Source organism: Manis javanica, chromosome 11, assembly GCF_040802235.1.
Source record: "Manis javanica isolate MJ-LG chromosome 11, MJ_LKY, whole genome shotgun sequence".
In the NCBI taxonomy this organism is placed as follows: domain Eukaryota; kingdom Metazoa; phylum Chordata; class Mammalia; order Pholidota; family Manidae; genus Manis; species Manis javanica.
In genome coordinates this window covers 48,977,979-48,992,143 of record NC_133166.1, presented here as the reverse complement: position 1 = coordinate 48,992,143, position 14,165 = coordinate 48,977,979, and the positions used below count along the sequence as shown (strand labels likewise).

At 36.3% G+C, this 14,165-nt stretch overlaps 1 long non-coding RNA gene across 1 annotated transcript in view; it reads right to left on the bottom strand.

Annotated features, from left to right (window-relative positions):
- The window catches only part of LOC140844268 (uncharacterized), a 216,548-nt gene extending 204,132 nt beyond the window's left edge, over positions 1-12,416 (bottom strand). The window contains exons 1-2 of the long non-coding RNA XR_012122417.1: positions 12,316-12,416; positions 4,530-4,678 (exon numbers count right to left, since the gene is read on the bottom strand). This is a non-coding gene — a long non-coding RNA (uncharacterized lncRNA). The remainder of the gene's footprint in view (positions 1-4,529; positions 4,679-12,315) is intronic.
- Between the last annotated feature and the right edge of the window lie 1,749 nt (positions 12,417-14,165).

Here is a 14,165-nt window from a genome sequence, read left to right as displayed (position 1 = left end):
AAAATTCAATTGCCAGTAGTTCTATGAGTACCTTAAGTTTTGGGGGAATTGATGATTAATAACATTCTGCATCATTCTATAATCTTATGGACAAAAGAACACATTTTTAAAAATCACCATTTTGGCCAAATAGCTTTTTTCTAACCACTTGAGAGATCTGCAGCCACACCCTGAATGCATCTGACACTACGTCCCTTGAGGGTGGGTACAATGTGTATCTCTACAATGTTAGAGCTCTTGACATCTAGCAAAAGCAAGCACTTCATAAATACTCGTCAAATAAATGGATGAATCAGGTAGGCAAACTAAAAGAAATTTCTTCTGCATCTCTGAAAGATGAGTAAGTCTGAAGTAGATGTTAAATATGGAAGTCAGTCCTAATATGGCCCAGGTTCATTGAACTACACATCTCTGTCTTTCAATTATGGTCAAATTTAAAGCTATCTACTATAAGGTGAAATTAAGTACAAGCTGGTATGAGGATCAATATTCTTGCTCTCATCATTTTGCATTCTCTTGATTTGTTGGGAATCCCAAAGAGGAAAGTGCTATATCAAAGCATGGAGAAAGCATCAGTGGATTATTTATGCCTGTGTCTACCTCATCCCACAAAAATCTTTGGGATTGAATGAAAGAAAAGGAGGTCACAAAGTATTTGAAGTAAGTCAGATCATTGGAGATGTCCCTGTGGTTTAGTTCAGGTAAAGAAGTGAAAGTTTCTCTTATCTTCCTTGCTTGTGTTTTCACAATAACAGATTATTTGAAACATTTTCAGGCATGCAATCCAGCGAGTATTCATTTAAATGATTATTTGCTTCTTTGGCAGGGTCTAAGATCCATGAAGGCAGGGATGCCTTCAGATCAAATAAATATGATTTCATTACATGCATCCCCAGTGTCCAATACAGTGTTTGACAAAGAATAGATATCAACATATTTTAATGCATAAATTAAGGGAATTGTGGGACATTTTTCTGCTTTGTTTATGGATATTAAGAATAGCTGGACAATATGATGACTATAGTTAATAATACTGTGTCATATATCTGAAAGTGGCTAGGAGACTAGATCTTACAAGTTCTTACCACAAGAAAAAAACATTTTGTAACTATGCATGGTATTGGATGTTAAATAGACTTATTATGATCATTTCATAATATATTCATGCTGAACCATTGTGTTTTGCACCTGAAACTAATGTAATGTTACATGTCAATTATACCTCAATTAAAAAAAAGAACAGCTGGACTAAGTACATATTTATGATACTCTGACAAAGTGTTAAAGATCCAAGGTCTGTAGTTTCTAGCCGGTGTCCTCTCTGGCAACCCATGGAACATAGACTGAGGAGCAGATATAATGTGGCCTCATTAGCTTCTGCTATTTCAAATTCTTTTAACTGACCCAACTGAATATACAATCCATGAAAGAATAAGCTTTTGAGACTTCAAACCATCAGGTCTTTCCAATTGTCCAGTAGATATTCTTTATAGTCTTTGTATTAAGTAACTTTTGTATTTGGTGTCTGCACCTCAAAGTGGACCACCATTGCTGTCCAGTCCTTTCTTTCAGTGTCATAGATTGAAATCCTTTGACTCACTTGAATCTTACTTTAAAAGCTGAGTGATCTAAACTTGAGGCTTTGTCTGATCTCTTTTCTGACAGATATAATATACTGCATACTAATAATCTACTTCTGTCAATCTATATGCAAGGCATTGAATACACTTGTTGAATGAAACTTAAAAACTAAAATGAGAAAATTGTAAGAGGACTTAAAAGTGATTTAATTCTACCCTCATTGCTAAACACCAGGAAAGAGTCCCAGTCCCAGAATAATTTCACTACAGAGGCTGTAGTGAAAACCAACATTTCTTGACACTCAGGGAAGAACCATCTCTACCCCAATTCTTCTTATTGTTGTAATTACTAAACATAAATCAGCTTAAAAATCAGCTTAAAGAAAATATTTGCCATTAACTTAGGCAAATAGACATCTTTCCAGAACCACGGCTACTCATGAGCAGAGCCCAGGAAACTCGGAGTTGAGAATCTGTGGGGTTGGGATTCTACTTCACATCTCACTTGTGGAACATCTAAGCTGTGGATGAAGTTCCTGTAACTATTTTAATTTTCCACATTGCCCAGAAATTGGTTTATAGCAACCACTTTACCTGTTTCCCTGAGTGCCATAATTGAACCCCCCCCCCACAAAAAATGAATATAACATCTAAATACCTTATAGGTGATCAGATCATTCCAAAAGGAAGATTTCTATGCACAATACATCCCACCTGAACTTAATCAATAAATAAATTTCTGTCTCAATGCTTATTCTTACCATAAAGCCAAACTGTGGAGAGAGTGAACAGATGTTAATGCCAAGAAGATATTGTTTTACTAATTGCCTGGCTTTAGAAAAAAGTCCTCTGCCCCTTACTGATTATAAACTACATTCAATAGTATGTTTGGAATTAAAAAGTGATTTCTCATTTTTTGAACTAATCTAAATGCTACAAAATAGGAAGATAGTTAAATACATTATGATACATTTACAAGTCGCAGTTTTCATAAAATAATTAATTACAAAGATAATAATAACAGTGAAAATAAACACAAAAAGCGTCCTTACTGTGTGCCAGGCGATATGGTAAACACTGAGATTTATAACAGCACTATGAGAAAGGTACTATTATTATCACACACACACACACACACACACACACACTACATAGAAGAAAATGTGCCAAAATGCCAACAGTAGTTATTTGGGAGATAGGTGATTATTTCACTGTGTGATATAATTTCCCAAACTTTCTGTAATGTAATTATTCACTTTTTAAATTATTCAAAACTGGTTTTTAAAATTGAATTATTGAGATGAAACAGTTCCATAAGATTTTGAGTAGTGTGCGAGAAGTTTATAGCAAGCAAGATTATACTGTTTAGACTACTGTGTTTAGTTTTTTGTTTCTTGTATATTACATTAATATGCACATCAACATTCGCCTTGTGACTGCAAGACACATATTTTCAGCAGCATCAAGAAGAATCTCTTGTCTCTACCCCATGCCTAAAATTAGTTTCCCTTTTGTCCTTGGAAATGCCTAGAGTTTCCATCGTGAAATCAGTTCTTTGGAAATGCCCCTGGGAAAAATAACTTCTATTCCTGAGAAGCTAACACTTTCCAAGATGTTAACTCAGTGGTTCTTAACCAGGATAATTTTGCTCCCCAGGGGACATCTGGCAATGTCTGAAGACATCTGTGATTTCCAGGACTGGAGAGGGCTACTACCGGCTTCTAGTGGGCAGAAGCCACAGATGCTGCTCAACAACCGACTATACACAGGAAAGCACACTCCCCACCCATTCCTTCAAAAACTATGATCTACACCAAACTATCGGAAGTGCAGATATTTAAAAAAACACTCTACTTAGTTTAATTTATAGCTATGAACAATATTCTTCCCTGAGACATGGACTAGGGCTCTAGATTGAAGCTGGTGAATAAAACTCATGTACAGTAGAAAGGGAAAACAAGATTCAGAATGTTAAACCTTGGCAAAAAAAAAAAAAAAAATAGCTTTTCGGTTCCACAAACAAGGAATGTGTATTTGCTTGTGTTATTGAAACCTCATTTCCACAACTGGTAAGTAGGAATAATAATTACAATTTTTCTCATAATGAGCCTTGTAAAAAAAAATAATGATCTGTAAAGAGTCTGGCAACTAGAGTGAGCCTGTAACAAGTCGTGATGATGATGCCGACAGCTACAATAACAACCATGGTGGTGATGCCACTGACAGTGTCATGATGATAATGGTGATTATGGGGATGCTGATGATTATCACATGCCCTAATCTTTACACTGATGTAGACTGCAGACCATTAGAGAGAGATGACAAGCCTCCTTAGTCTTGAATTTCTCAAGAATTGAGTTGATTCTATTGGTTAATGTATTTAGTTGTAGGAATATAAAGCAAATTAACTTACTACTCAAAAGAACAATTACCAAAGAGCAGCCAGAAGAATTCCGTGGACAGAGAAAAGAGCTGTGAGCATATATCAGAAAGTAGATGCAAACCAACCCTAAGACTCAATCAGATGATCCTTCCACTGGGAAATAGTTCAACCAGAGATCACTGCTGGGGCAACTACAGCTATGGTGAATTCCCTTTTAAAAGAGGAATTAAATAGAAATAGAAAACAGAAGTTCAGGGGAGTCTTAAAAGCAAATAAACAAAAATTAAAAATGAAAGTCAACTGTACATTCAACTGCTCAGGAGATAACATGATCATTGGACTAATAAACAAGTTTCATGACTTTGCAAAACCAGTTAAAAACATTAAGTATGTTAAAGGGCACTGCCTTTTTCATTATCAGATTTCCTTGGCCATTTCCAATATACTTTTTGACATGAATTCACTTTTTTAATCCTGTGGATTCTTATGTGAAGTTCAATGAGCTTGTCACTTAATGGTGACACTTGAATGGATTTCAAAAAAAGTAATAGATGAGCCAAGTCTACCTGTCATCCATATTTTTTTTCAATATGTGCCCACGCAATTCCACCTGAAACTTGAAGGCTTCTGGGATGCTTTGCTCAACAGTTCTGTCTTTCCAAGTTGGTGCTGTGCTGTTTAGATACTTTCATCAGCAAATGTGTAGTTCTGTTTACTGCAATAGAATGGAAATGTTTATACTGCAAACTTTACCATTTGATCATGCTAGTCCATTTCCTTTAACTATTCATCTTACTCTTTACCATTGATCTAAATTTCCTTCTGTTTTTAAGGTATAGCATAAATCCTGCCTCAATTCCTCACCTAAACTACCATTACATATTCTGATTCCCCTATTCTTTTGTTGTCCTACACAATATAGTGTACGTAATGATGCAGCTATACTGTAGTAGTTGTGTGACTTCACGGGGAGCATATCTCTTAAACCATACTGTGTGCATTAAAATTCCAGCTCTGGGATTATTATTTTTATTAAGGTATCATTGATTTACAATCTTATGCTCAGGTTTCACATGAGCAACATTGTGGTTACAACATTCCCACCTATTATCAAGACCCCACCATATACCTGATTAAAGTCACTGTCCATCAGTAGAATAACATGCTATAGAGTCGCTACTTCACTTCTCTGTGCTATACTTCCTTCTGCATGCCACCCCCTATCTTATGTGCGCTAATCATAATTCCCCTTAATCCCATTATCCCTCCCTTCTCACCCAGGCTCCCCAACCCCTTTCCCTTTGGTAACTGATAGTCTATTCCTGGGTTCTGAGAGTCTGCTGCTGTTTTGTTTCTTCAGTTTTTGCTTTGTTGTAATATTCCACAGATGAGTGAAATCATTAGAAACTTGTCTTTCTCCACCTCGTTTATTTCACTGAGTTTAATACGCTCTAGCTCCATCTATGTTGTTGCAAATACTAGCATTTGTTTTATTCTTATGGCAGAATAATATTCCATTGTGAAAATGTACTGCATCTTCTTTATCCATTCATCTACTGATGGACACTTAGGTTGCTTCCATGTCTTGGCTACTGTAAATACTGCTGCAATAAACATAGGAGTGCACATATCTTTTTGAATCTGTGATCCCGTTTTCTTAGGATAAATTCCTAGAAATGGAATTCCTGAGTCAAATGGTATTTCTGTTTTTAGTTTTTTGAGGAACCTCCATACTGCTTTCCACAAAGGTTGAACTAATTTACATTTCCACCAGCAGTGTAGGAGGCTTCTCCTTTCTCTGAATCCTCACCAGCATCTGTTGTTGCTTGTCTTTTGAATGTTGGCCATCCTAAATGGTATGAGTTGATATCTCATCGTGGTTTTAATTTGTATTTCTCTGGTGATTAATGATGTGGAACATCTTTTCATGTGCCTGTTGGCCACCTGAATTTCTTCTTTGGAGAAGTATCTGTTCAGATCCCCTGCCCATTTTTCAATCAGATTATTTGCTTTTTTGGATGTTGAGCAATGTGAGCTGTTTATGTATTTTGGATTTCAACCCCTTATTGAATACGGCATTGATGAATATATTCTCCCATACTGTAGGATGCCTTTTTGTTATAAAGACAGTGTCCTTTGCTGTTCAGAATCTTTTTAGTTTGATGTAGTCCCATTCCTTAATTTTTGCCTTTGTTTCCCTTGCCCAAGCAGATGTGTTCAGAAAAAAGTTGCTCATGTTTATATTCAAGAGATTTTTGCCTATGTTTTCCTCTAAGAGTTTTGTGGTTTCATGACACATTTTAAGTTTACTTTTGTGTATGGAGTTAGACAATAATCCAGTTTCATTCTCTTACATATTGCTGTCCAGCTTTGCCAACACAAGTTGTTGAAGAGACTGTCATTTCCTCATTGTATAGCCATGGCTATACAATGGCTTTATCATATATTAGTTGGCCATATATGTATGGGTTTATATCTGGGCTCTCTAATCTGTTCCTTTGATATATGGGTCTGTTCTTATGCCAGTACCAAATTGTCTTGATTACTCTGGCTTTGTATTAGAGCATAAGGTCAGAGCGCATAATTGCCCCCACTTTATAATTCCTTCTCAGAATTGCTTTGGCTATTTGGGGTCTTTTGTGGTTCCATATGAATTTTAGAACTATTTGTTCTAGTTCATTGAAGAATACTGTCAGTATTTTGACAGGGATTTCAGTTAATCTGTGGATTGCTTTAGGCAGGATGGTCATTTTGAGAATATTAAATCTTCCTACCCAAAAGCATAGGATGTATTTCCATTTATTAGTGTCCTCTTTAATTTCTCTCAAGAGTGTCTTGTACTTATCAGGGTATAGGTCTTTCACTTCCTTGGTTAGGTTTATTGCTAGGTTTTTTTTTTTGTCATGCAATAGTGAATGGAATTGTTTTCCTGATTTCCCTTTGTGCTACTTCATCATTAGTGTATAGGAATGAAACAGATTTCTGTGTATTAATTTTGTATCCTGCAACTTTGCTGAATTCAAATATCAGTTCTAGTAGTTTTGGATTGGATTCTTTAGGTTTTTATATGTAAAATATCATGTCATCTGCAAACAGTGAAGGTTTAACTTCTTCCTTACCAATCTGGATGCCTTTTATTTCTTTGTGTTGTCTGATTGCCATGGCTAGGACCTCCACAACTATGTTGAATAAAAGTGGGGAGAGTGTGCATCCTTGTCTTGTTTCTGATCTTAGAAGAAAAGCTTTCAGCTTCTTGCTGTTAAGGATGATGTTGGCTGTGGGTTTTCCATATACAGCCTTTATTATGTTCAGGTACTTGCCCTCTATGCCAATTTCATTGAGAGTTTTTATTATGAATGGATGTTGAAATTTGTCAAGTGCTTTTTCAGCATATATGAAGATGATCATGTGATTTTTATCCTTTTTTTTGATGTATGATGTTTATGGATTTTTGAATATTGTACCATCATTGCATCCCTGGAATAAATTCTACTTGATCATGATGGAGGATCTTTTCGATGTATTTTTTAATTTGGTTTGCTAATATTTGTTGGGTATTTTTGCATGTATATCAGGATATTGGTCTGCAATTTTCGTTTCTATGTGTGTGTGGCATTTTGCCTGGTTTTGGTATTAGAGTGATGCTGGCCTCATAGAATGAGTTTGAGAGTATTCTCTCCTCTTCTCCTTTTTGGAAAACTTTAAGGAGGATGGGTATTAGGTCTTCACTAAATGTCTGATAAAATTCAGCATGAAGCCATCTAGTCTAGGAGTTGTGCTTTGGGTAGTTTTATGACTATGGATTCAATTTCATTGCTGGTAATTGGTCTATTCAGATTTTCTGTTTCCTTCTGGGTCAGTCTTGGAAGTATGCTTTCTTCTAGAAAGTTGTCCATTTCTTCCAGGTTATCCAGTTTGCTGGCATATAATTTTTCATAGTATTCTCTCATAATTCTTTGTATTTCTGTTGTGTCTGTCATGATTTTTCCTTTATCATTTCTGATTCTGTTTATGTGTGTAGACTCTCTTTTTTTCTTGATAAGTCTTGCTAGGAGTTTATTTTGTTTATTTTTTCAAAGAACCAGCTCTTGGTTTCATTAATTCTTTCTCTTGTTCTATTCTTCTCAATTTTATTTATTTATTCTCTGATCTTTATTATGTCCCTCCTTCTACTGACTTTGGGCCTCATTTGTTCTTCTTTTCCCACTTTCAATACTTGTGAATTTAGACTGTTTTTATGGGATTGTTCTTCCTTCTTTAAATAGGCCTCGATTGCTATATATTTTCCTCTTAGAACTGCCTTTGCTGCATCCCACAGAAATTGGGGCATTGAGCTGTTGTTTTCATTTGTCTCCATATATTGCTTGATCTCTGTTTTAATTTGGTGATTGACCCATTGATTATTTAGGAGCATGTTGTTCAGCCTCCATGTGTTTGTGAGCCTTTTTGTTTTCTTTGCACAATTTATTTCTGGTTTCATACCTTTGTGATCTGCGAAGTTGGTTGGTACAATTTCAATCTTTTTACTTACTGAGGCTCTTTTTGTGGCCTAGTATATGATTTACTCTTGAAAATGTTCCATGTGCACTTGAGAAGAATGTGTATCCTGTTGCTGCTTTTGGGTGTCAAGTTCTGTAGATGTCTGTTAGATCCATCTGTTCTAATGTGTAGTTCAGTGCCTCTCTCTCCTTATTTTCTGTCTGGTTGATCTTCCCTTTGGAGTGAGTGGTGGTTGAAGTCTCCTAAAATGAATGCATTGCATTCTATTTCCCCCTTCAATTCTGTTAGTATTTGTTTCACATATATCTGTGCTCCTATGTTGGGTGCGTAGATATTTAGAATAGTTATATCCTCTTTTTTGGAATGACCCCTTTATCATTATACAATGTCCTTGCCTCTTATTACTTTCTTTGTTTTGAAGTCTGTTTTATCTTATACAAGTACTGCTACTCCTGCTTTTATCTCCCTATTGTTTGCAGAAATATTTTTTTCCATCCCTTCACTTTTAGTCTGTGTATGTCTTTGGGTTTGAAGTGAATCTCTTGTAGCCAGCATATAGATGGAACTTGTTTTTTCATCATTTCAGTGACTCTATGTCTTTTGATTAGTGCATTCAGACCATTTACATTTAGGGTGATTATCCATATATACGTACTTATTGCCATTGCAGGCTTTGGATTCATGGATACCAAAGGTTTGACAGCAGCTTCTTTACTATCTAACAGTTTAACTTAACTCACTTATTATGCTATTATAAACACAATCTGAAGATTCCCCCCCCCTTGTTTTTCTTCCTCCTCCACTCTTTATATGTTAGGTGTCACATTCTGTACTCTTTGTCTATCCCTTGACTGACTTTGTGGTTATCTGATTTAATTTTATATTTGCTTAGTAATTAATTGGTCTATTTCCTTTACTGTGGCTTTATTTTCTCTGGTGACAGCTATTTAACCTTCAATAGAAATCCCTCCAAAATACACTGTAGAGATGGTTTGTGTAAAGTAAATTCCCTCAAGTTTTGCTTATCTCAAAATTGTTTAATCCCTCCCTCAAATATAAATTATATTCTTGCCAGGTAGAGTATTCTTAGTTTGAGGCCCTTCTATTTTATTGTATTAAATATATCATGTCACTCCTTTCTGGCCTGTAAGGTTTCTCCTGAGAAGTCTGATGATAACTGGGTGGGTTTTCCTTTGTAGGTGATCTTTTTTCTCTCTCTGGGTGCTTTTAATACTCTGTCCTTGTCCTTGATCTTTGCCATTTTAATTATTATGTCTTGCTGTTGTCTTCCTTGGGTCCTTTGTGTTGGTAGATTTGTGCACTTCCATGGCCTAAGAAACTATTGTCTTCACCATATTGGGGATGTTTTCAGCGATTATTTCTTCAAAGACACTTTGTAATACTTTCTCTCTCTTCTTCTTCTTCTGGTACCCCTATAATGATAATAATGTTATGTTTGGATTGGTCCCACAGTTCTCTTAATATTCTTTCATTCCTAGAGATCCTTTTTTCTCTCTCTGCCTCAGTTTCTTTGTATTCCTGCTAATTTCTGTTCCATTTACCATCTCCTGTACCTCTTCTAATCTGCTTTTAAATCCCTCCATTGTATGTTTCATTTCAGCTACTGTATTTTTTAGGTGTCTATCTCCCTTCTGAATTCATCCCTTAGCTCTTGAATATTTTTTCTGTAGCTCCATTAGCATGCTTTTCACTCTTATTTTGAATTCTTTTTCAGGAAGTTTGTTGATGTCAGTCTCACTGAGCCCTCTTTCTGGTGTTTGACTGATTTTAGATTGAACAAGGTTCTTCTGCCTTTCCATAATCCTATTGAGTAGTGAGAAATACTAGGTTTGTGTCCAGAGGCTCTTCTCTTTGGAGTTTCCCAGTATCTGTAAAAGTGGTAGTGATTGCAGGCGAGCAGAGCTGGTGCCTACCCTAACGAGCAAGCCCTTTCCTGCTTCCCGGCCACAGTGCCTGCCTCCACTGTCAGGGCCAGTGGGCCACATACAGGGAGCAGCCTCTGGGTTAATCCCCTAAACTTCCATAGGCAGGGCTGCCCTCAGGATGTCCTGGAGCGATGACATGGATTGCAGGTGAGCATCGCCGATAGCTCTGAGATTTTTAAGGATGTTCATAAGATGTATGTATTTTGGCAAATTACTTAAACTTTATTTGCTTTGGTTTCCTTGCCTCAAAATAGGGATGATGGTAGCAATTATCTCATGGTGTATGAAGGATTTTTCAAATGCTTGACATTAATTGTTGGCTGTCATGCCACTGAGTTTACTATTCCACTGAGATTTTGTTAGATTTTTCTCTCCAATAGGTTTGTAAGCCCTTTGGGGAAAAGACAGCAGCAGTTATGACAAGTCCTAGACTCTGAACCCACCCCTTACCACAGCCTCTGTTTCCTCTCTATTCCCCTCACCTAAGGATTATTGATAGGACAAGGGGAGGTCACAACTTTCCATAGAGTATTTAGAACAACATCTCATCATGATAGGAGCTAAATAGATTTACTTATGAAAACATTTTAAATCATCATTTGTTGAGTCTTGTTTGATGTGGGATATGTATCCATATACATTATATCGTCAATCTCTTAATTCTCACAATCATACTGTGGAAGAGGTACTATTTTTACCCCCATTTTAGAGAGAAGAAAACTGAGACTCAGGGATATCTAGGATTTAAAATCATGTAACTCAAGTGGCAAAACTAAGAGTTTAATTCCATCAATGTCAAATTTCAAAGACTTGCTCTTGTAACTTCCCTAGTTTTCTTTATAAGCCCATTTTGAGAATATCAAATGTAGAATAAGTGTTCACTGATGACTACAATGCAAGCCATGTTTATTTATTATAATATTGAATAGCACAGAGCAAATATATACTTTTGACATTTTTTAATATCTGAAAATACAATGGAAACAAGATTCCTGCTCAGAGGTTTAACATAGGCTTCCTCAAGTATGGAATACTGCCCCATGTAAATATTCCTAGATAGTATTTACGGATCAAAGCCACTCATTTAAAGTGAACATATGAGCAAACCTCACTCTTACTGGAATGAGCCTTTTGAAAAAAACATAATGTATTAAGAACCAGAAGGAAAGTGCTAAAAGCAATAGTTGCTTTGCTTAATGGAGCAAGTCGAAAGTGTTTCACATTACTCTTAATAGTAGTCAGTAAAACAGTTTCCAGTAAAAGTTAAGCAAGGAAATTAATCCCATAATAACAGCATGCATGTAGTCTGACTCACATAATGGCAGTGTGATAGCATGGAGAAAAGAGGCTTTTATTTGTGCTCTAGTATGTGCTGGGTGAGTGAACTGTACACATGCTGAAAGTGAGTTATTTCTTACTCAATTTTTATTTTGTTTGAAAATATGATATTAGGTAGTCTTATACAACCTCAAAATATCAAATAATAGTTTTCAGCCTGCTACTGTAATATTCATTGAAATAATCATTCAATGAATATTTATTAGACCCCTACTATTTTATACTAGGTACTCTGATACTAGGCTCTGAGGATACCAAATTATAAATTGATGTAGTTCTTGTCCTCAAAGAGCTCATGAAACAGTAGGAGAAATTAGCAATAAATAATGTTTTAAATATAATATGATGTGAAAAGGTCTATGTGACATAGACTGCTGTGTGTATATAAAAGCTTATTTCATTTTCCTTCTGACAACATGGCTAGAGAACATTTCTCAGGCTCCCTTGCAGTTAACTGTGGTTATCTGACTAAGTTCTTGCCAATGGAATATGGAAAGAAATGGTTTTGGACACTTCAAAGCTGGCTCATAGAAACCACCTACTAGTGATATTCTTTATGATTCCTCACCTGCTGATAATTCTGAGAACTTCACAGATAGCAGAACCACTAGATGGAATGTGTGTCTCAGGAAGTCTGCTCACAAGGCTGCTTGCAGAATACTCACACTGGATGCTTACCTGAGAAAGGAATATCTGTTACCTAACACCATCAATATTTGGGAGTTTTGGTTATAGCAGTTAGCATACTCTAATACATACTCTACAGATAAGGTGTTTACATGTGCCAAAGGTACACAAAAGAGGGAGGAAGTACTTCTGCTTGGGCCACATTCTAGAGATGGTAAAGCACAAACTGGATCTTTAGAGCCACTTTCCCCTACAGTGGACAGCTTAAAGGTGCTGAGGAATAGCCTTGTTCATCCTTAAAGAGTCTTATCCAAATTAACACATGGTCTGTTCTGCTTTTTTAGATCCGACACTCCAGATTCAAGTACTGACACCTAAAAAAGTCAGCCTATCAGAGGCAGGATTTAGTGAGCTGCTAACATTAAGGGTTGATGAAATCATGGCTTGCAAGATGCCAGCACCCCCCACACACAATTGCTTAAGTGAGATGATAAGAGTAAGTCACTTACTATAGGTTGTGATTTTTGGTATCTGAGAAAAGAAACCATCATACTCAATACAGCTTACTGTCTATACTAACCTGACTCTACTATTCCATGGTCTTCATTGTCTTAATTTACTATTCCAGAAATCTCTTGACAGGAAGATAATAATTACAATTATAAAGCACTTTATTGTTCTTTCTAGAAACTTCCTAAATGGCACATCAGCTCTTCAGTAGAATGCTCAAATGATATTTTGCACCTCAATATTTTTTGACCCCCCTCATTTCAACTTTCTCACCTTGCAATCTATCAATCTTGATCAATTATAGCATAATCTTTACCCAATGCTAACAAAGCCCGCTAACTGAAAGATACACCTCAAAAATGCCAGTTAATATCCTGAAAACTTTCCCCTTCTTCCCCTCCTGCAACTCAGGAAGTTACTAAAACTGTCAGGGTAGTGTTCTCCCTTACTATAGTTAAACAAAAAACTCAACTTATCTTTTCAACCGTTGCTTGGATGATCCATTAGTTTCCCAGAGCTGCTCTAACAGATGAGCACAAGTTGGGTAGCTTCACAGAATAGAAATTTATTCTCTCACAGCTCTGGAGGATAAAAAATTGATATGGAGGTGTTAGCAGGTTATGCTCTTTTTGAAGGCTCTAAGAGAGTATCCTTCGGCTGCACTTCCCAGTTGCTGTCAGTTTCCAACAATCCTTGGCATTCCTTGGCTTGTGGTAGGAACTGCAATTCCTGCCTCTGTCCTCACATGGCATATCCCTGTTGGGTATGCCTGTATCCATTTCCTCTCTTCTTATGAGGACATTGGTTATTAGATGAGGGGCTGATCTACTATGACTTCATCTTTACTTGATTACATCTACAAAGTAGCTATTTACAAATCAAGTTACAGTTCACATATTCTATGCAGACATGAATTTGGGGGAGAACATCCAGTAAGAGAATATTTTGGAAAGCTAGAATGTTACTTCCCTCCTCCCCATATTGAAGTGACTAAAATATCCTTTACTGTGATAGAACCTCTTGTTTTTAAATTAGATTTAAAATTCAGATGCCACTGGAGAGAAATACTGGTACTTAAATTTATATTAAGCTGTAAATGACAGGCATTAGAATCTTTCCAGAAGGCAAGTTTTGCAAAGGAGGATGGTGTAAAGAGAACAAGAGGCTAATGAGTGTCCAAAGAAATTCTGGAACTATTACATGCATACATACATATACACACATACAAACACACACACACACACGGAGTGCCTTACAAATCTGGCCAGATGACTGACTTAC